The 20,499-nt window shown below is 42.5% G+C and overlaps 1 long non-coding RNA gene across 1 annotated transcript; it reads left to right on the plus strand.

The window, feature by feature from the left end:
* The first annotated feature begins 17,453 nt into the window (after positions 1-17,453).
* On the plus strand, positions 17,454-18,310 carry LOC116650025 (uncharacterized). Its single transcript, XR_004303012.2, has 4 exons — positions 17,454-17,580; positions 17,645-17,723; positions 17,885-18,001; positions 18,241-18,310. It is a non-coding gene; the product is annotated as an uncharacterized lncRNA (long non-coding RNA).
* The last annotated feature ends 2,189 nt before the right edge of the window (positions 18,311-20,499 follow it).

Below are 20,499 nucleotides of genomic sequence, written 5' to 3' on the forward strand. Positions count from 1 at the left end.
TTCACCATTTCCATTAGGCGGCTCGCATATTGTTTGTGTCCGACCGTACTCTGTGATCGCCTTGATGCGTTCCTCTGGAGGTTTAATACCGTTGCCATTAACTGTGTGACTTATAAACGATATCTCAGTTTTTTGAAAATTGCATTTTTTGTCGTTAATCCCGTGGCCGCTTACCTGCAGGATCCGTAGGAAATTGTTCACGTGTTGCTTATTCTTCTCAACATAGTTTAACCGTATCAGGAGGCCATCTATGTAGCAGAGCACATAGTTTGAGTAGAATTTTTGAGTCCAAATGGCATGTATAAATATACAATAAAACGAAAGGGAGTACATACTGCAGTTTTCTCAGTACATAGTTTCTGACAGTATGCGCGTTCTAAGTCTTAATTTGTGAAAATGTGTTTACCATGTAACCGGTCTACGAAGTCGGGTAAGTGTGGTATTGGATAACGATCAGGTGTTATTATCGCATTAAGCTTCCTGTAATCGCCACAAGCCCGCCAATCATCACTGGTCTTTGCTATCATATGCAGCAGGCTTGCGCGACAGATTCCTTCGTCGATAAGTTGATGGATTTGTGCTCTCGCTGATGACAGTTTCTCACCCATCAGTCGCCGTGGACAATCTGCTACTGGTGCTCCAGTTGTGATGATGTAGTGGAGAACTGCATGTGATACGCGATTTTCGTGTGAGTTGTTGGCCTTGCTGAACGCTTCTGTATGTTTTGCGTGAGGCCTACGTCAATGTGGTTTTCGTGCATTATTTGCTGCTTCGAAATGGTACGGGTTGATTGAACTGCCGAAAGTTAGGTGCTCCTGTGTGGAGATAAGACGTTTTTGCTTGATGTCTATGAGCAAGTGGAACGGTAACAGAAAGTCAGCGCTAATTATTGCCGCTTGCGAGTCAACAATGATAAAGGACCACTTAAAAGCACTACCCAGGCTCCAGTTGAGCTCTAGCTATAGGTTGCCATATGTTTGTATTATGGCTCGGCTTACGGCATATAATTGCAGTTTAGATTTTTGAAGTTTTCTGTTTGTCATAAATCAAGGCACAACTGATACCACAGATGCAGAATCAACGAGGAAGATATGATAAGTATACAGGTCCTGTACGTGTAGATGGTCGTCTTGCCCCCAGTCGCCTGTGCTAAATGGTTGCTGGTCGTGGAAATGCTGCCGCGCCAGCTGAGTGAACGGCAACAGCTTTATTTTAAATGATGGTAGTTTGGTTTACATTTACGGGAGCAATCAGCAAATTGGCTGTGGTAGCAGCAGAGCGATCTTTTATCCCCACTTTCCTCGTCGTTTCCTCATTTTGGTGAGCGTACATATGACAGTTTTGGGCTACCACATTCGGCTTGTAGATTATCGACTTTCTGCGAAAGCGCGTGCAAGGTGGCCGCAAAATCAGTTAAATTCAGACTATTGTTACGGACAATACTTTGCGCGATTTTTGCCAACTTATTTAGGTCCCAGATAAAAATTAGCGGACGAACCGACATTGACAGCTTGGCGATAAATAGAGTGCACATACCGGCTTCGCAGCCAGTAGTGGGTGCTAGACGAAGCATGTGTGTAGGGATTACCGACGGCTTCCCGGTCATACCACCACCCTGCAGTAGTCTCTTTAATTTTGAGTCCTCTGTTTCCGCAAACGTTTCGGGAGTCGTTGCTTCAATTCGCCGAATCTGTTATTCAGAGGTGGATTTCAGATGAGATCCTCGATGGTGAGAGCGACATCCTTCTCGAACTGTACCGACACCAAGTCGAACTTGCGATCGTCAGCTATAACATTGTGCAAAAAAAACAAGCGCTCCAATTGTGCAAACCAAAGTTGAGAATTGCAATTGTTGAACTTCGGAGCTTTGATCTGCGAGTATTGCTGAGCATTTACTACTAGTTGCCGTTCAACCGGCGATAGAAGTTTCTGCACATACAACTTCAATTTTTTAAGTTTTTCATTTAGCCCGCTATCTAGGGTCGCCCTGTTTGTTGCGAGTTGGACGCTTTATGGACGTGGACCTCAGAAAATATTGCTTGCTTTGCATGTAATTTTCTATTTAACGTTCGGGGTCACCACTTCGTCCTCTCGACCAGTTATATTCTTAGCGTTAGTTTCTTATGTGAAATAAATTATAATTGTGAAATAGGTCGTCTTCACTTCTCTTGTCACTGTTCGCTCTGAATGGCATCCTTTTTACCTCTTCCAGTGAATGGCAGCTTAGAGGTAGACCCGATATATACCGGTCGATAGATCATGGCTAGGGCTACCACAGATTTAATACTATTAGCGCCATCTATGTGTCAGTCTACGAACTTTTCAACCAAACTTACTTAAAATGCTAAGTTTATTTGCTTTTGTCGAAAATTAAGTCGTCAATAAGATTACTTCTGAGCTGTTGACAGTAGTGCGGTGCGCACAACTCGACTACCCTTTTTCTTTACAGACTCTTCCAAAAAAAAAAAAAAAAAAATAGTACCCTCGGTAGGGCTCAAGCTTGCAACAGAGCACGCTAGCTGCCTCTGTCTCTACTCAACAGCTACACCAATAATGAGATAAAACAAAAGATACTTGACACATATATACGATTCTAGAAGATGCATGTCAAGTTGGTGACTCTGGCTCTTATTATTTACCAAAATTGTTCGTAAAACAGGATTTTGATGGACGGACGGACGGACGGACTGACATCGCTGGGTTGGCTCGGCTTGTGATACATCTACATACATTTGGGGTCGGATATGCTTCATTCTGTCTATTTAAAAAAGGGTATAAAATCAATTTACTGGAATCGCCGAGAGCGATGGTTTATTTCACCTCTTCTTTTACTTATAAAAACTTAACTCAAACTTAACTGTTATAAACGCATTAAAAATATTCATTATACATCTACAAGGAATTTTATTCCAAATTGCAACTGATTGCAATTCATTGACGTTAACGTCAAATAAATAAGGTACTTACTCAAGAAAAACTAGATGGGGGAAGGAATTACAAAATTACGATCAAGTAGAACCTAGTACATCAGTAGTCCTTTGAGGGTCAGGGCTAACTAAAAATCTGATCGATTTTTGGCCCCTCGGACAGTTATATTCTTAACGTTAGTTTTATTTGTGATATCAGTTATTATTGTGAAATAGTTCGTCTTCTGTTCTCTTGTCAGTGTTCGCTCTGATTAGCATATTTTTTCCGTCTTCTAGTGAATGGCAGCTAAGAGGTAGGCCCGATATATATTGGCCGATAGATCGTGGCTAGGGCTGCCATAGTACTCCCCCCTAGACAAGTCGTAGACTGTGCTGCTTGCCATACGCGAATTGATGGCACTTTAATTTGTGAATCTCTTTCACCCCTGGGACCAACTGCGTCATTCGTGGGGACGGCTTCGCCCGCCTCATCAAGTGCCATAAATGCAGGTTTTTAGTCGATCGACAATGCCCGATGATGACTTGGATATCACCTCATACGGTACTGAATATAAAGGCTCCAACGGCTGTTTTATTGCGTCAGTCCTGATGAATACTTGAGAGCATTCATGTGTGGCTTTGTGCAGTAAAAATTTTGACTTCCTATAATGCAAAACTGGCGTCGGCCTTACCGCCTCCATGTTGGTACGAAACTGCGACCAGGTCATAGAAATATTCGTTGTGAAGACGAAGTGTGCACCCGTACAACATATCGGCAGTTGATGCTTGGTGATCTCCTAGAAACACGTTCGGAATCCAAGCATTACAGTTGGAATAAATTTTGTCTATGGGTCTGCGGGTTGCACATTACAGCGGCTTTCATAGACCTATGCCAACTCTCGGCCATGCCGCTTGATTGTGGGTGATATGGTGTCGTGTGGATGTGTTCACTTCCCAATAAATTGGCTAGTGATTCGAGGGTGCATCCAGGTCATAGAAATATTCATTGGGGAGACGATGTGTGCACCCGTACAACATTTCGACAGTTGATGCTTGGAGATCTTCCTAGAAACACGTTCGAAGGCCAAGCATTACAGTTGGAAGTAGTTTAGTCCATGGGGTCTGCGGCTTGAACATTACAGCGGCTTTCATAGACCTATGCCAACTCTCGATATTTCCGAATGACTGTGGGTGATATGATGTCGTGTGGATGTGTTCACTTCAGCGTAACCATATTGTATCGCAGATCATCTGTGCTGTCATATCCTGCAGACGTACTGCCTCCGGCCAGCGAGAGAAAAGATCGATCATTATCATTGTATCATGAGATTTGCGATTAGGCATCATCGAGTTGTGTTTATGTATTTTCGCCCTCTGACATGGCAAGCAAATTAGTGACCATTCCAATATGTCCTTACGGATCGAAGGGCGAACATATTTGGCACAGATTTCTTTGACTGTAGACCTTCCACTAGGATGAGAGAGTCGGTGAACAATCGAAAATATGTTGTATCTCAGTTTCTGTGGAATATATGGTCTAGGAATAGCTGTGGATACGTCGCAGTAGAGAAAAGTTTGCTTGTTGACTCGCATCGACTGTAGTTGTAACGATGTCTCTCCATTTAAAATCCTTATCAGTTCGCTGTCCGTTGCTTGGGTCGCTTCAATGCTTTTTGTATCGATCATCGTCGGCATCGTTATGGCATTGCGGATCTTTGTGGAGTATCGGGAGATAAATCGTAATTGGGGGAGTTGGCGCTCCGATGCTTTTCCAGGTTTTTTTAAGGAATGCGTATATCAGCAGCTTGTGATCAGATTTTATTGCGAAAACCCTTGCTTCTAGCATATGCTTGAAATACATCATCGCTTCAAAGATTGCTAGTAGCTCCATGTCATATGTGCCTTTCGTTGCGCTTAGTTATTTTGAAGAGAAACCTAGGGGTTCTCGTGTACCTCTGTTGAATTTTTCCAGTACTGCACCGATGGCTGTGTATGTATGCGCGTTCTTAAGTCTTAATTTGTGAAAATGAGTTTACCCTGTAACCGGTCAACGAGGTCGTGTATGTGTGGTATCGGATAACGATCAGGAGTTGTTATCGCATTTAGCTTCCTGTAATCGCCACAAGCCCGCCAACCATCACTGGTCTTTGCTATCATATGCAGCAGGCTTGCGCGACAGATTCCTTCGTCGATAAGTTGATGGATTTGTGCTCTCGCTGATGACAGTTTCTCACCCATCAGTCGCCGTGGACAATCTGCTACTGGTGCTCCAGTTGTGATGCATGTGATACGCGCTTTTTGTGTGAGTTGTTGGCCTTGCTGAACGCTTCTGTATGTTTTGCGTGAGGCCTACGTCAATGTGGTTTTCGTGCATTATTTGCTGCTTCGAAATGATACGGGTTGATTGAACTGCCGAAAGTTAGGTGCTCTAGTGTGGAGATAAGACGTTTTTGCTTGATGTCTATGAGCATGTGGAACGGTAACAGAAAGTCAGCGCTAATTATTGCCGCTTGCGAGTCAACAATGATAAAGGACCACTTAACAGCACTACCCAGGCTCCAGTTGAGCTCTAGGTATAGGTTGCCATATGTTTGTATTATGGCTCGGCTTACGGCATACAATTGCAGTTTAGATTTTTGAAGTTTTCTGTTTGTCATTGTTCAAGGCACAACTGATACCACAGATGCAGAATCAACGAGGAAGATATGATAAGTATACAGATCCTGTACGTGTAGATGGTCGTCTTGCCCCCAGTCGCCTGTGCTAAATGGTTGCTGGTCGTGGAAATGCTGCCGCGCCAGCTGAGTGAACGGCAACAGCTTTATTTTAACTGATGGTAGTTTGGTTTACATTTACGGGAGCAATCAGCAAATTGGCTGTGGTAGCAGCAGAGGGATCTTTTATCCCCCCTTTCCTAGTCGTTTCCTCATTTTGGTGAGCGTACATATGACAGTTTTGGGCTACCACATTCGGCTTGTAGATTATCGACTTTCTGCGAAAGCGCGTGCAAGGTGGCCGCAAAATCAGTTAAACTCAGACTATTGTTACGGACAATACTTTGCTGTTTTTGCTCAGCAGTTACAGTTTGTGTCAGCATTACGTAAGTCGGTTCCATTCCACTATTTTCCAGCATCTTGTCCGCGATTTTTGCCAACTTATTTAGGTCCCAGATAAAAATTAGCGGACGAACCGACATTGACAGCTTGGCTTCGCAGCCAGTAGTGGGTGCTAAACGAAGCATGTGTGTAGGGATTACCGACGGCTTCCCGGTCATACCACCACCCTGCAGTAGTCTCTTTAATTTTGAGTCCTCTGTTTCCGCAAATGTTTCGGGGAGTCGTTGCTTCAATTCGCCGAATCTGTTATTCAGAGGTGGATTTCAGATGAGATCCTCGATGGTGAGAGCGACATCCTTCTCGAACTGTACCGACACCAAGTCGAACTTGCGATCGTCAGCTATAACATTGTGCAAAAAAAACAAGCGCTCCAATTGTGCAAACCAAAGTTGAGAATTGCAATTGTTGAACTTCGGAGCTTTGATCTGCGAGTCTTGCCGAGCATTTACTACTAGTTGCCGTTCAACCGGCGATGGAAGTTGCTGCACTTACACCTTCAATTATTTAAGTTTTTCATTTAGCCCGCTATCTTGGGTCGCCCTGTTTGTTGCGAGTTGGACGCTTTATTGCTTGCTTTGCATGTAATTTTCTATTTAACGTTCGGGGTCACCACTTCGGCCTCTCGACCAGTTATATTCTTAGCGTTAGTTTTTTATGTGAAATAAATTATAATTGTGAAATAGGTCGTCTTCTGTTCTCTTGTCGCTGTTCGCTCTGATTGGCATCCTTTTTACCTCTTCCAGTGAATGGCAGCTTAGAGGTAGACCAGATATATACCGGTCGATAGATCGTGGCTAGGGCTATCACAGAGTTAATACTATTAGCGCCATCTATGTGTCAGTCTACGAACTTTTCAACCAAACTTACTTAAAATGCTAAGTTTATTTGCTTTTATTGTCGAAAATTAAGTCGTCAATAAGATTACTTCTGAACTGTTAACAGTAGTGCGGTGCGCACAACTCGACTACACTTTTACTTTACAGACTCTTCCAAAAAAAAAAAAAAACAAAAAAATAGTACCCTCGGTAGGGCTCAAGCTTGCAACAGAGCACGCTAACTGCCTCTGTCTCTACTCAACAGGTACACCAATAATGAGATAAAACGAAAGATACTTGACACATATATACGATTCTAGAAGATGCATGTCAAGTTTGGTGACTCTGGCTCTTATTATTTACCAAAATTTCATTCAAAATCATAAAAAAGAATGGCGCGTGTCAGACGCGTGCCAATAATGTATTTACGTTTGCGCCCATGATCAGCCCATTCACAGACATTTGTATGTGTGAAATCCTAAAATCTTGTTAAATTTGCATCGGGGACAGGCAGGCAGGCAAGCAACAGGCACACAAGCGCATAATGCTTCTATTCATACACAAAATATGCAAGTATGCGTGTAAAGCGAGTTCAAAATATTCTAAATGCACACATGGCAACGCTTGGGTACCCTTACCAACGATAGCGAGCTAAAATGCAAGAATTTCGCATCGACGTGGCAAACCCTTTCTCTATTTCATATTAGCCGTGCCCTCAAAAGGGTAGAAATGCCTCAGCATTTGGGAAAAATTGAATTTGTGCGCAGTTTTGCTGGTCGGACAAATACACACACACACACATTGAAACGATCCCTAAACATAGAGAGAGCATTGAGAGCTGCAAGTAAGTGCGAGCGAGATAAAAGTTAACAGCGTTGCCGTTCTATCGCACAAATCATATGGAAGAGAGTGCGCCAAGCACTTTCCTGTAGAGTAAGCGGTTCAAAAATACATCATATGTATATCTTACTCCCTTACTCGCGAGTTTAGACCAGATGCCACCGATACATTTTGTGACAACGCTGTTTGTATGGGATGTCCATTCTATATGTTGTTTGGTTAGTGCTTTTATCGATTGCTTGGGAACGGGGCAAGTTATTGATTATCTGAAGCAAACTTGTTTTGCGTAGACTCTTACTCTTGTATGTTCTGCGAACTTTGCTTTCATTTATACGGACAGACGGACGGACGGACTGACATCGCTGGGTTGGCTCGGCTTGTGATACATCTACATACATTTGGGGTCGGATATGCTTCATTCTGTCTGTTTAAAAAGGGTATAAAATCAATTTACTGAAATCGCCGAGAGCGATGGTTTATTTCACCTTGTCTTTTACTTATAAAAACTTAACTCAAATTAAACTGTTATATATGCATTAAAAATATTCATTATCAACCTACAAGGAATTTCATTCCAAATTGCAACTGATTGCAATTCACTGACGTTAACGTCAAATAAATCAGATCCTAACTCAAGAAAAACTACAAAATTACGATCATTAAGTAGAACCTAGTACATCAGTAGTCCTTTGAGGGTCAGGGCTAACTAAAAATCGGATCGGTTTTTGGCCCCTTGGACAGTTATATTCTAAACGTTAGTTTTATTTGTGATATCAGTTATTATTGTGAAATAGTTCGTCTTCTGTTCTCTTGTCAGTGTTCGCTCTGATTAGCATATTTTTTCCGTCTTCTAGTGAATGGTAGCTAAGAGGTAGGCCCGATATATATTGGCCGATAGATCGTGGCTAGGGCTGCCATAGTACTTCCCCCTAGACAAGTCATAGACTGTGCTGCTTGTCATACGTGCGAATTTATGGCACTTTAATTTGTGAATCTCTTTCACCCCTGGGACCAACTTCGTCATACGTGGGGACGGCTTCGCCCGCCTCATCAATTGCCATAAATGCAGGTTTTTAGTCGATCGACGATGCTGTTCCTTTGCCATTGATCTTCACGACGAAGCCCCGATCTGATGACTTGGATATCACCTCATACGGTACTGAATATAAAGGCTCCAACGGCTGTTTTATTGCGTCAGTCCTGATGAATACTTGAGAGCATTCATGTGTGGCAATGTGCCGTAAAAATTTTGACTTCCTATAATGCGAAACTGGCGTCGGCTTTACCGCCTGCATGTTGGTTCGAAACTGCGACCAGGTCATAGAAATATTCGTTGTGGAGACGAAGTGTGCACCCGTACAACATTTCGGCAGTTGATGCTTGGTGATCTCCTAGAAACACGTTCGGAATCCAAGCATTACAGTTGGAAGTAATTTTGTCTATGGGTCTGCGGGTTGCATATTACAGCGGCTTTCATAGACCTATGCCAACTCTTGACCATGCCGTTTGATTGTGGGTGACATGGTGTCGTGTGGATGTGTTCACTTCCCAATAAATTGGCTAGTGATTCGAGGGTGCGTCCAGGTCATAGAAATATTCGTTGGGGAGACGAAGTGTGCACCCGTACAACATTTCGGCAGTTGATGCTTGGAGATCTTCCTAGAAACACGTTCGAAGGCCAAGCATTACAGTTGGAAGTAGTTTAGTCCATGGGGTCTGCGGCTTGAACATTACAGCGGCTTTCATAGACCTATGCCAACTCTCGATAATACCGTATGACTGTGGGTGATATGGTGTCGTGTGGATGTGTTCACTTCTCAATTAATTGGCTAACGATTTAAAAAGTGCAACTCGAATTGCGCCCCTTGATCAGTAGTGTTTAACAAGGGACACCAAAACCGTGATATCCAGTATAACCATATTGTATCACAGATCATCTGTGCTGTCATATCCTGCAGACGTACTGCCTCCGGCCAGCGAGAGAAAAGATCGATCATTATCATTGTATCATGACATTTGCGATTAGGCATCATCGAGTTGTGTTTATGTATTTTCGCCCTCTGACATGGCAAGCAAATTAGTGACCATTCCAATATGTCCTTACGGATCGAAGGGCGAACATATTTGGCACATATTTCTTTGACTGTAGACCTTCCACTAGGATGAGAGAGTCGGTGAACAATCGAAAATATGTTGTATCTCAGTTTCTGTGGAATATATGGTCTAGGAATAGCTGTGGATACGTCGCAGTAGAGAAAAGATTGCTTGTTGGCTCGCATCGACTGTAGTTGTAACGATGTCTCTCCATTTAAAATCCTTATCAGTTCGCTGTCCGTATTGGGAGATAAATCCTAATTGGCGGAGTTGGCGCTCCGATGCTTTTCCAGGTTTTTTTAAGGAATGCGTATATCAGCAGCTTGTGATCAGATTTTATTGCGAAAACCCTTGCTTCTAGCATATGCTTGAATACATCATCGCTTCAAAGATTGCTAGTAGCTCCCTGTCATATGTGCCTTTCGTAGCGCTTAGTTATTTTGAAAGAAACCTAGGGGTTCTCGTGTACCTCTGTTGAATTGCTCAGGTACTGCAACGATGGCTGTGTATGTATGCACCTTCTTAAGTCTTAATTTGTGAAAATGAGTTTACCCTGTAACCGGTCAACGAGGTCGTGTATGTGTGGTATCGGATAACGATCAGGAGTTGTTATCGCATTAAGCTTCCTGTAATCGCCACAAGCCCGCCAACCATCACTGGTCTTTGCTATCATATGCAGCAGGCTTGCGCGACAGATTCCTTCGTCGATAAGTTGATGGATTTGTGCTCTCGCTGATGACAGTTTCTCACCCATCAGTCGCCGTGGACAATCTGCTACTGGTGCTCCAGTTGTGATGCATGTGATACGCGCTTTTTGTGTGAGTTGTTGGCCTTGCTGAACGCTTCTGTATGTTTTGCGTGAGGCCTACGTCAATGTGGTTTTCGTGCATTATTTGCTGCTTCGAAATGATACGGGTTGATTGAACTGCCGAAAGTTAGGTGCTCTAGTGTGGAGATAAGACGTTTTTGCTTGATGTCTATGAGCATGTGGAACGGTAACAGAAAGTCAGCGCTAATTATTGCCGCTTGCGAGTCAACAATGATAAATGACCACTTAAAAGCACTACCCAGGCTCCAGTTGAGCTCTAGGTATAGGTTGCCATATGTTTGTATTATGGCTCGGCTTACGGCATATAATTGCAGTTTAGATTTTTGAAGTTTTCTGTTTGTCATTGTTCAAGGCACAACTGATACCACAGATGCAGAATCAACGAGGAAGATATGATAAGTATACAGATCCTGTACGTGTAGATGGTCGTCTTGCCCCCAGTCGCCTGCGCTAAATGGTTGCTGGTCGTGGAAATGCTGCCGCGCAAGCTGAGTGAACGGCAACAGCTTTATTTTAACTGATGGTAGTTTGGTTTACATTTACGGAAGCAATCAGCAAATTGGCTGTGGTAGCAGCAGAGCGATCTTTTATCCCCACTTTCCTCGTCGTTTCCTCATTTTGGTGAGCGTACATATGACAGTTTTGGGCTACCACATTCGGCTTGTAGATTATCGACTTTCTGCGAAAGCGCGTGCAAGGTGGCCGCAAAATCAGTTAAACTCAGACTATTGTTACTGACAATACTTTGCTGTTTTTGCTCAGCAGTTACAGTTTGTGTCAGCATTACGTAAGTCGGTTCCATTCCACTATTTTCCAGCATCTTGTCCGCGATTTTTGCCAACTTATTTAGGTCCCAGATAAAAATTAGCGGACGAACCGACATTGACAGCTTGGCGATAAATATAGTGCACATACCAGCTTCGCAGCCAGTAGTGGGTGCTAAACGAAGCATGTGTGTAGGGATTACCGACGGCTTCCCGGTCATACCACCACCCTGCAGTAGTCTTTTTAATTTTGAGTCCTCTGTTTCCGCAAATGTTTCGGGGAGTCGTTGCTTCAATTCGCCGAATCTGTTATTCAGAGGTGGATTTCAGATGAGATCCTCGATGGTGAGAGCGACATCCTTCTCGAACTGTACCGACACCAAGTCGAACTTGCAATCGTCAGCTATAACATTGTGCAAAAAAAACAAGCGCTCCAATTGTGCAAACCAAAGTTGAGAATTGCAATTGTTGAACTTCGGAGCTTTGATCTGCGAGTATTGCCGAGCATTTACTACTAGTTGCCGTTCAACCGGCGATAGAAGTATCTGCACTTACAACTTCAATTTTTTAAGTTTTTCATTTAGCCCGCTATCTTGGGTCGCCCTGTTTGTTGCGAGTTGGACGCTTTATGGACGTGGACCTCAGAAAATATTGCTTGCTTTGCATGTAATTTCCTATTTAACGTTCGGGGTCACCACTTCGGCCTCTCGACCAGTTATATTCTTAGCGTTAGTTTCTTATGTGAAATAAATTATAATTGTGAAATAGGTCGTCTTCTGTTCTCTTGTCACTGTTCGCTCTGATTGGCATCCTTTTTACCTCTTCCAGTGAATGGCAGCTTAGAGGTAGACCCGATATATACCGGTCGATAGATCGTGGCTAGGGCTATCACAGAGTTAATACTATTAGCGCCATCTATGTGTCAGTCTACGAACTTTTCAACCAAACTTACTTAAAATGCTAAGTTTATTTGCTTTTGTCGAAAATTAAGTCGTCAATAAGATTACTTCTGAAGTGTTGACAGTAGTGCGGTGCGCACAACTCGACTACCCTTTTTCTTTACAGACTCTTCCAAAAAAAAAAACAAAAAATAGTACCCTCGGTAGGGCTCAAGCTTGCAACAAAGCACGCTAACTGCCTCTGTCTCTACTCAACAGCTACACCAATAATGAGATAAAACAAAAGATACTTGACACATATATACGATTCTAGAAGATGCATGTCAAGTTGGTGACTCTGGCTCTTATTATTTACCAAAATTGTTCGTAAAACAGGATTTTGATATTGAGTTTTATCGATTGCTTGGGAACGGGGCAAGCTATTGGTTATCTGAAGCAAACTTGTTTTTGAAGGGCCTACATACCAAGTTTCAAGTTTCTTACTCTTGTATGTTCTGCGATCTTTGCTTTCATATATACGGACAGACGGACGGACGGACTGACATCGCTGGGTTGGCTTGGCTTGTGATACATCTACATACATTTGGGGTCGGATATGCTTCATTCTGTCTATTTAAAAAAGGGTATAAAATCAATTTACTGGAATCGCCGAGAGCGATGGTTTATTTCACCTCGTCTTTTACTTATAAAAACTTAACTCAAACTAAACTGTTATAAACGCATTAAAAATATTCATTATACATCTACAAGGAATTTTATTCCAAATTGCAACTGATTGCAATTCATTGACGTTAACGTCAAATAAATTAGATACTTACTCAAGAAAAACTAGATGGGGGAAGGAATTACAAAATTACGATCATTAAGTAGAACCTAGTACATCAGTAGTCCTTTGAGGGTCAGGGCTAACTAAAAATCTGATCGATTTTTGGCCCCTCGGACAGTTATATTCTTAACGTTAGTTTTATTTGTGATATCCGTTTTTATTGTGAAATAGTTCGTCTTCTGTTCTCTTGTCAGTGTTCGCTCTGATTAGCATATTTTTTCCGTCTTCTAGTGAATGGCAGCTAAGAGGTAGGCCCGATATATATTGGCCGATAGATCGTGGCTAGGGCTGCCATAGTACTCCCCCCTAGACAAGTCATAGACTGTGCTGCTTGCCATACGCGAATTGATGGCACTTTAATTTGTGAATCTCTTTCACCCCTGGGACCAACTGCGTCATTCGTGTGGACGGCTTCGCCAGCCTCATCAATTGCCATAAATGCAGGTTTTAATCAGTCGATCGACAATGCTGTTCCTTTGCCATTGATCCGCACGACGAAGACCCGATCTAATGACTTGGATATTACCTAATACGGGACTGAATATAAAGGCTCCAACGGCTTTGTATTGCGTCAGTTCTGATGCATACTTGAGAGCATTCATGTGTGGCTTTGTGCCGTAAAAATTTTGACTTCCTATAATGCGAAACTGGCGTCGGCCTTACCGCCTGCATGTTGGTACGAAACTGCGACCAGGTCATAGAAATATTCGTTGTGGAGACGAAGTGTGCACCCGTACAACATTTCGGCAGTTGATGCTTGGAGATCTTCCTAGAAACACGTTCGAAGGCCAAGCATTACAGTTGGAAGTAGTTTATTCCATGGGGTCTGCGGCTTGAACATTACAGCGGCTTTCATAGACCTATGCTAACTCTCGATAATTCCGTATGACTGTGGGTGATATGGTGTCGTGTGGATGTGTTCACTTCTCAATTAATTGGCTAACGATTTAAAGAGTGCAACTCGAATTGCGCCCCTTGATCAGTAGTGTTTAACAAGGGACACCAAAACCGTGATAACCAGTATAACCATATTGTATCACAGATCATCTGTGCTGTCATATCCTGCAGACGTACTGCCTCCGGCCAGCGAGAGAACAGATCGATCATTATCATTGTATCATGACATTTGCGATTAGGCATAATCGAGTTGTGTTTATGTATTTTCGCCCTCTGACATGGCAAGCAAATTAGTGACCATTCCAATATGTCCTTACGGATCGAAGGGCGAACATATTTGGCACATATTTCTTCGACTGTAGACCTTCCACCTGGACGAGAGAGTCGGTGAACAATCGAAAATATGTTGTATCTGTTTCTGTGGAATATATGGTCTAGGAATATCTGTGGATACGTCGCAGTAGAGAAAAGTTTGCTTGTTGACTCGCATCGACTGTAGTTGTAACGATGTCTCTCCATTTAAAATCCTTATCAGTTCGCTGTCCGTTGCTTGGGTCGCTTCAATGCTTTTTGTATCGATCATCGTCGGCATCGTTATGGCATTGCGGATCTTTGTGGAGTATTGGGAGATAAATCGTAATTGGGGGAGTTGGCGCTCCGATGCTTTTCCAGGTTTTTTTAAGGAATGCGTATATCAGCAGCTTGTGATCAGATTTTATTGCGAAAACCCTTGCTTCTAGCATATGCTTGAAATACATCATCGCTTCAAAGATTGCTAGTAGCTCCCTGTCATATGTGCCTTTCGCTGCGCTTAGTTATTTTGAAAAGAAACCTAGTGGCTCTCGTGTACCTCTGTTGAATTTTTCCAGTACTGCACCGTTGGCTGTGTATGTATGCGCGTTCTAAGTCTTAATTTGTGAAAATGAGTTTACCCTATAACCGGTCTACGAAGTCGTGTATGTGTGGTATCGGATAACGATCAGGATTTATTATCGCATTAAGCTTCCTGTATTCGCTACAAGCCTGCCAACCATCACTGGTCTTTGCTATCATATGCAGCAGGCTTGCGCGACAGATTCCTTCGTCGATAAGTTGATGGATTTGTGCTCTCGCTGATGACAGTTTCTCACCCATCAGTCGCCGTGGACAATCTGCTACTGGTGCTCCAGTTGTGATGCATGTGATACGCGCTTTTTGTGTGAGTTGTTGGCCTTGCTGAACGCTTCTGTATGTTTTGCGTGAGGCCTACGTCAATGTGGTTTTCGTGCATTATTTGCTGCTTCGAAATGATACGGGTTGATTGAACTGCCGAAAGTTAGGTGCTCTTGTGTGGAGATAAGACGTTTTTGCTTGATGTCCATGAGCAAGTGGAACGGTAACAGAAAGTCAGCGCTAATTATTGCCGCTTGCGAGTCAACAATGATAAAGGACCACTTAAAAGCATTACCCAGGCTCCAGTTGAGCTCTAGGTATAGGTTGCCATATGTTTGTATTATGGCTCGGCTTACGGCCGAGCAGTTGCAGTTTAGATTTTTGAAGTGTGCTGTTTGTCATTGTTCAAGGCACAACTGATATCACAGATCCATAATCAACGAGGAAGATATGATAACTATACAGATCCAGTTACAGCAGTTACAGTTTGTGTCGGCATAACGTAAGTCGGTTCCATTCCACTATCTCCCAGCATCTTGTCCCCGATTTTTGCAGACTTATTTAGGTCGTCTTCCTTCCAGATAAAATTTAGCGGACAAAACGACAGCTTGGTGATAAATAGAGTGCACATAACGGCTTCGCAGACAGTAGTGGGTGCTAAACGAAGCATGTGTGTAGGGATTACCGACGGCTTACCCCCACCCGGTCATACCACCACCCTGCAGTAGTCTCTTTAATTTTGAGTCCTCTGTTTCCGCAAATGTTTCGGGGAGCCGTTGCTTCAATGCGCCGAATCTGTTATTCAGAGGTGGATTTCAGATGAGATCCTCGTTGGTGAGAGCGACATCCTTCTCCAACTGTACCGACACCAAGACGAACTTGCGATTGTCAGTTACAACATTGTGCAGGAAAAACAAGCGATCCAATAATGAAAACCAAAGTTGAGAATTGCAATTGTTGAACTTTGGAGCTTTGATCTGTGAGTATTGCCGAAAATTTTCTACTAGTGCCCGTTCGGACGAGGACCTCAGGAAATAGTGCCGGTTTTGCATGTTATGCTCTATATAACGTACGGGGTCACCACTTTAGCCTCTCAGCCAGTCATGTTCTTAATGTTAGTTTTATTTGTGAAATCAATTATAATTGTGAAATAGTTCGTCTTCTGCTTTCTTGTCGTTGTTCGCTTCGATTGGCATCCTTTTCCTTCTTCCAGTGAATGGGAGCTTAGAGATAGATCCGATAAATATCGGTCGATAGATCGTGGCTAGGGCTGCAACAAATTTAATAATAGTAGCGCCATCTATGTGTCAGTCTACGAACTTTTCAGCCAACCTTACTTAAAATGCTACATTTATTTATTTTTAATGTCGAAAATTAAGACCACTTCTGAACTGTTGACAGTAGTGCGATGCGCACAGCTCGAATTCCCTTTTACTTTACAGTCTCTTTAAAAAAAAAAAAAAAAACAAAAAATAGTACCCTCTGTAGGGTTCAAAATTGCAACATAACACGCTAACTTCCTCTATCTGTAATCAACAACTAATGAGATAAAACGAAAAATACTTGATACATATATACAATTCTAGAAGATGCATGTCAAGTTTGGTGACTCTAGCTGTTATTATTTACCAAAATTGTTCGTAAAACAGGATTTTGATATTTCGTTATATCGATTGCTTGAGAACGGGGCAAGTTATTGATTATCTGAAGCAAACTTGTTTTGCGTAGAAGGGCCTACATGCCAAGTTTCAAGTTTCTTACTCTTGTATGTTCTGCGATCTTTGCGGACTGACATATCTGGATTAGCTTCATTCTGTCTGTTTAAAAAAGGGTATAAAATAAATTTGCTAGAATCGTCGACGATTCTACGGACGGCTTAGCCAGCCTCATTAATTGCCATAAATGCAGGTTTTGATCAGGCAATCGACTATGCTTTTTTTTTTTGCTATTAATCCGCACGACGAAGACCCGATCTGATGACTTGGATATCACCTCATCGGTACTGTGTTACGGAACTGCTTGTTTCTCGGTGGGCCGCGCCGGCCGGCTCAACGGTTTCTCTGGGTGTAGTCCCATCCCTGGCCCGCAGTCCGCCCAATCGATAACAACGAAGCTACACGTCTGTAGCAAAACACACTTACACAACACTATGCAAAGCGAACCACCACTCGATAACGTCAAACAATAGGAACTTCTAACTCATGAACAAAATAAACAGCTGTAACAACTATGAACATGTAAAAAACAAAGGTGAGACACTCAATATAAATTAACAAAAAAACACTATTTATCCACCTTACTCTTCCAGATCGGGGCCCGGTTCCGGACACAGCGCGTCCGTGTCCCACGTTCTGCCATTAGATGGCCATCAGCCTGTGCCGGCTGTTATGCCAACTCTCTCCAACAAAGAAAATTATCCGGACATTTCTCTCTTCAGATACGGTATATAATTGCTTGCATTTCTTATCGTTGTTAACATTAAATCTTATTTGTTATTCCCCTGCAGGTTATCTTCAAGCTGTTATTTATAATTTCGTACTCGCTAACGTTTCCGGCACTTTAAGCCAGGTGCATACGAAAAGCTGGTATATTCTTATATTTAAAATAATAGATATAAGTTTAAAGTTTCAATTTCTTTTCTTCTTTCAACTTCGCTTAAACGGTTATCTATAACGCGTTACATCATTTCATATTTGTAACAATTTCTATTAATCTTAAATATATTATATTTCCTTTTTTTGTACAGAATATCTTTTTCTGTTGGCGACCTTCGTATGATACCGGAGACCACAAAAAAAAATCGGCCAGAAGTTATTGCCAGTCAACAAAGGAAAGGAAAACAAGGGGAGAAATATAAACACAGGTAATTATTGCACCAATGGGGAGCAAGTACCCGCTAAAATAAATGCGTATATACATATGTGTTTCCAACGGAAGGCGTTGTTTGTCAAAGCGCTTATTACCTTGCCTGCCTAAAGAGCTCTCTCTCTCTCTCTATATATATATATATATATATATATATACATATATGCATAAGTGGGTATCACTCGTGCATAAGTTGACCAAAATCTAAACTTTTTAATTTTATTCTTTACTTTGCAGACGCAATTATCTTTGGGCCCTTTCCTTTCCGGTTCGCACTTTCGGAAATTTACTTAATTTAAACTAGTCGTGAGTTTTTTTTTTTGTATTTAATAGCAAAAAAAAAACTGGAGTTAAAAATTACAAAAAAAGACGGTTCTCTTTCAGGGAGCACAATGGGAAGTCTGCGTCTGACTCTGCCGTTTACTCAGGCGAGGACGCACGAAATGGAACAGACTCACTCGGATGATATGGGCGTGGTCTTGCCCGTGGCTGCCTCTTCGTCGTGTGAGTCCCGTCCGTGATGGCTCATCTCTCCGTCGTGTGGATTACGCCGACACTTGGCCGCGCTTTGAAAATCCGGCCCGTGAATATCGGGGTTGATCTGGCCAGCGTCCTCCGGCGCGGGAACCAAACGTGGTGTGCCACAGGATGGCTGCGGCTGCTCTAATAGAGTATCGCTTTTATAGTAGTTTTAAATGACGACAGTGTGTTTCGGGTGTATTATTATTTCGCGTATTATCGCTCTTGGGCACTATTTCTTTTGCAATACGTTGGCACATAAAAAATTATCTTCGCAATTAAATAATAAAGAAAGCTCGTCATGAACAAAAGTATGCCCTTTGTTTTTTTCTTTTTTCTTTTTGGTTAAGCACATGCTCCGTGGCCGGCAAGAAAAATATCCAACTTCCAAAAATTCTTAACTGTGAGCCGGTACGTCCGCTGTGGACCGCTGACAAAGTCAAACTCCTCGTACATTTGGGCAGTAACATCATCGGTGCCCAATTTCGGCACACAAGAGTTCTCAGTTGAGAGTGATTGACGTGTTTTACTTGTGCTCCAAGATTTTTATATATTTTTGCGCTTTTATCCTGCTTTTTATTACAAAATTTTGCATTTTTCGGTGCTTTATTTAAAAAGCTTTTATAAGCTGTGCAAAGTGTTATCTGTTGTGCAGCGTAAGTCTGTTAATTATTGCATTTTATAAAACGCGGCGTCAGTTCCGTGTTTGTTGTTATTGCCTGTTTTGATTCTTTTGCTTTGGTGCTCCCCTGTGCATACACATGTTTGTGCGTGTGTTCGCTGCATACTTTCTGCTTGTGCATCGCGCTGTCTCAAACGTTTTCTATTGCTTTTCGCACCAAACAATTTGTTTGTGTACGAATAATTGTTTTTTTAATGGTTTACTTGCTCTATCTTGTGCACCGTTTTCGTTTTGCTCTGCGCTCTCGCAAATTGCTTACGCATTTAATAATTATGTCGTGCTATAAGAAACCGTGCACGTTCAAGCAGGCTGACGATTCTGCAATGCCGCAATTTGTTAATTGCTGGCTGTGTGAGAATATGATGCATGCTAAATGTGCAGGTCTCAATGGGCGTGATTGCGACAAGATCGCTGCTATTGCCAAGAACGGCTGCGGTGGCTTGCGTTGGTCGTGCCCAGAATGCATCGACAAGCAATTGATTTCTCCAGAATGTATAGTTCTGTGAGAAGTCAATTCTGAAAATTAAATAATGTGGCTAAGCAGCTCTCGAGTAATTTTGACTCGAGTTTCGAGTTGCTTGGCATATATAAATTTGAGTCCCCAACCAATCGCCGGTTGGAGCCTCAACTTTTGCAACTGCCCTCTACGTCTGTTCAGACACCTACGAATTTCTTGTCCCTTCCTAGCAACTTGGAGGTATCTCCAATGTTGTCTTTATCGCCTTCTCCAAGCGACTGTCCAATTACCCCTGTTTCAACCCTTGTACTAGTCCCAGTAGAGCCCGTACCTGATCCCGACCCAATTAATCAAACTGCCTCAGCCCCGTCAGCTCCTGGCCGCAAAGGTAGACCTGCGCCCATCTTGCCCAGATTGTTAAAAACAATCATTGTGCCTCGTTAGCTCCTCCAACTCCTGTATTACCTACAGCCACATCAGCGCATACTTTAACGGTAGTTGCCCCTCGTAGGCAGGTTTTTGTGTCTCGACTTTCGTCGGACACCACTTCTGAGTCATTGGCAGCCTATATTGCTAGCAAATCTTCTGCTAGCGTGTCAATAACCAAATTTAATTTCTCCACCCCTCGTGAAATATCATCATTGAAAATAAATGTTTCACATGATATGTTCCCAATTATTTGTGATCCCAAATTTTGGCCTCCACACATGATTGTTCACGAGTTCAAGCCTAAAAAGAGTAACCAGCCTCTTACCCTTCCAGTCCCTTCAATACAGGGTACCATTTCTGCCCCAAAAAACTAGCTTCATCTTCTGACCAAATCTTTATTGATTATCAG

The sequence above is a fragment of the Drosophila virilis genome, chromosome 2 (assembly GCF_030788295.1).
Source record: "Drosophila virilis strain 15010-1051.87 chromosome 2, Dvir_AGI_RSII-ME, whole genome shotgun sequence".
NCBI classification, from domain to species: domain Eukaryota; kingdom Metazoa; phylum Arthropoda; class Insecta; order Diptera; family Drosophilidae; genus Drosophila; species Drosophila virilis.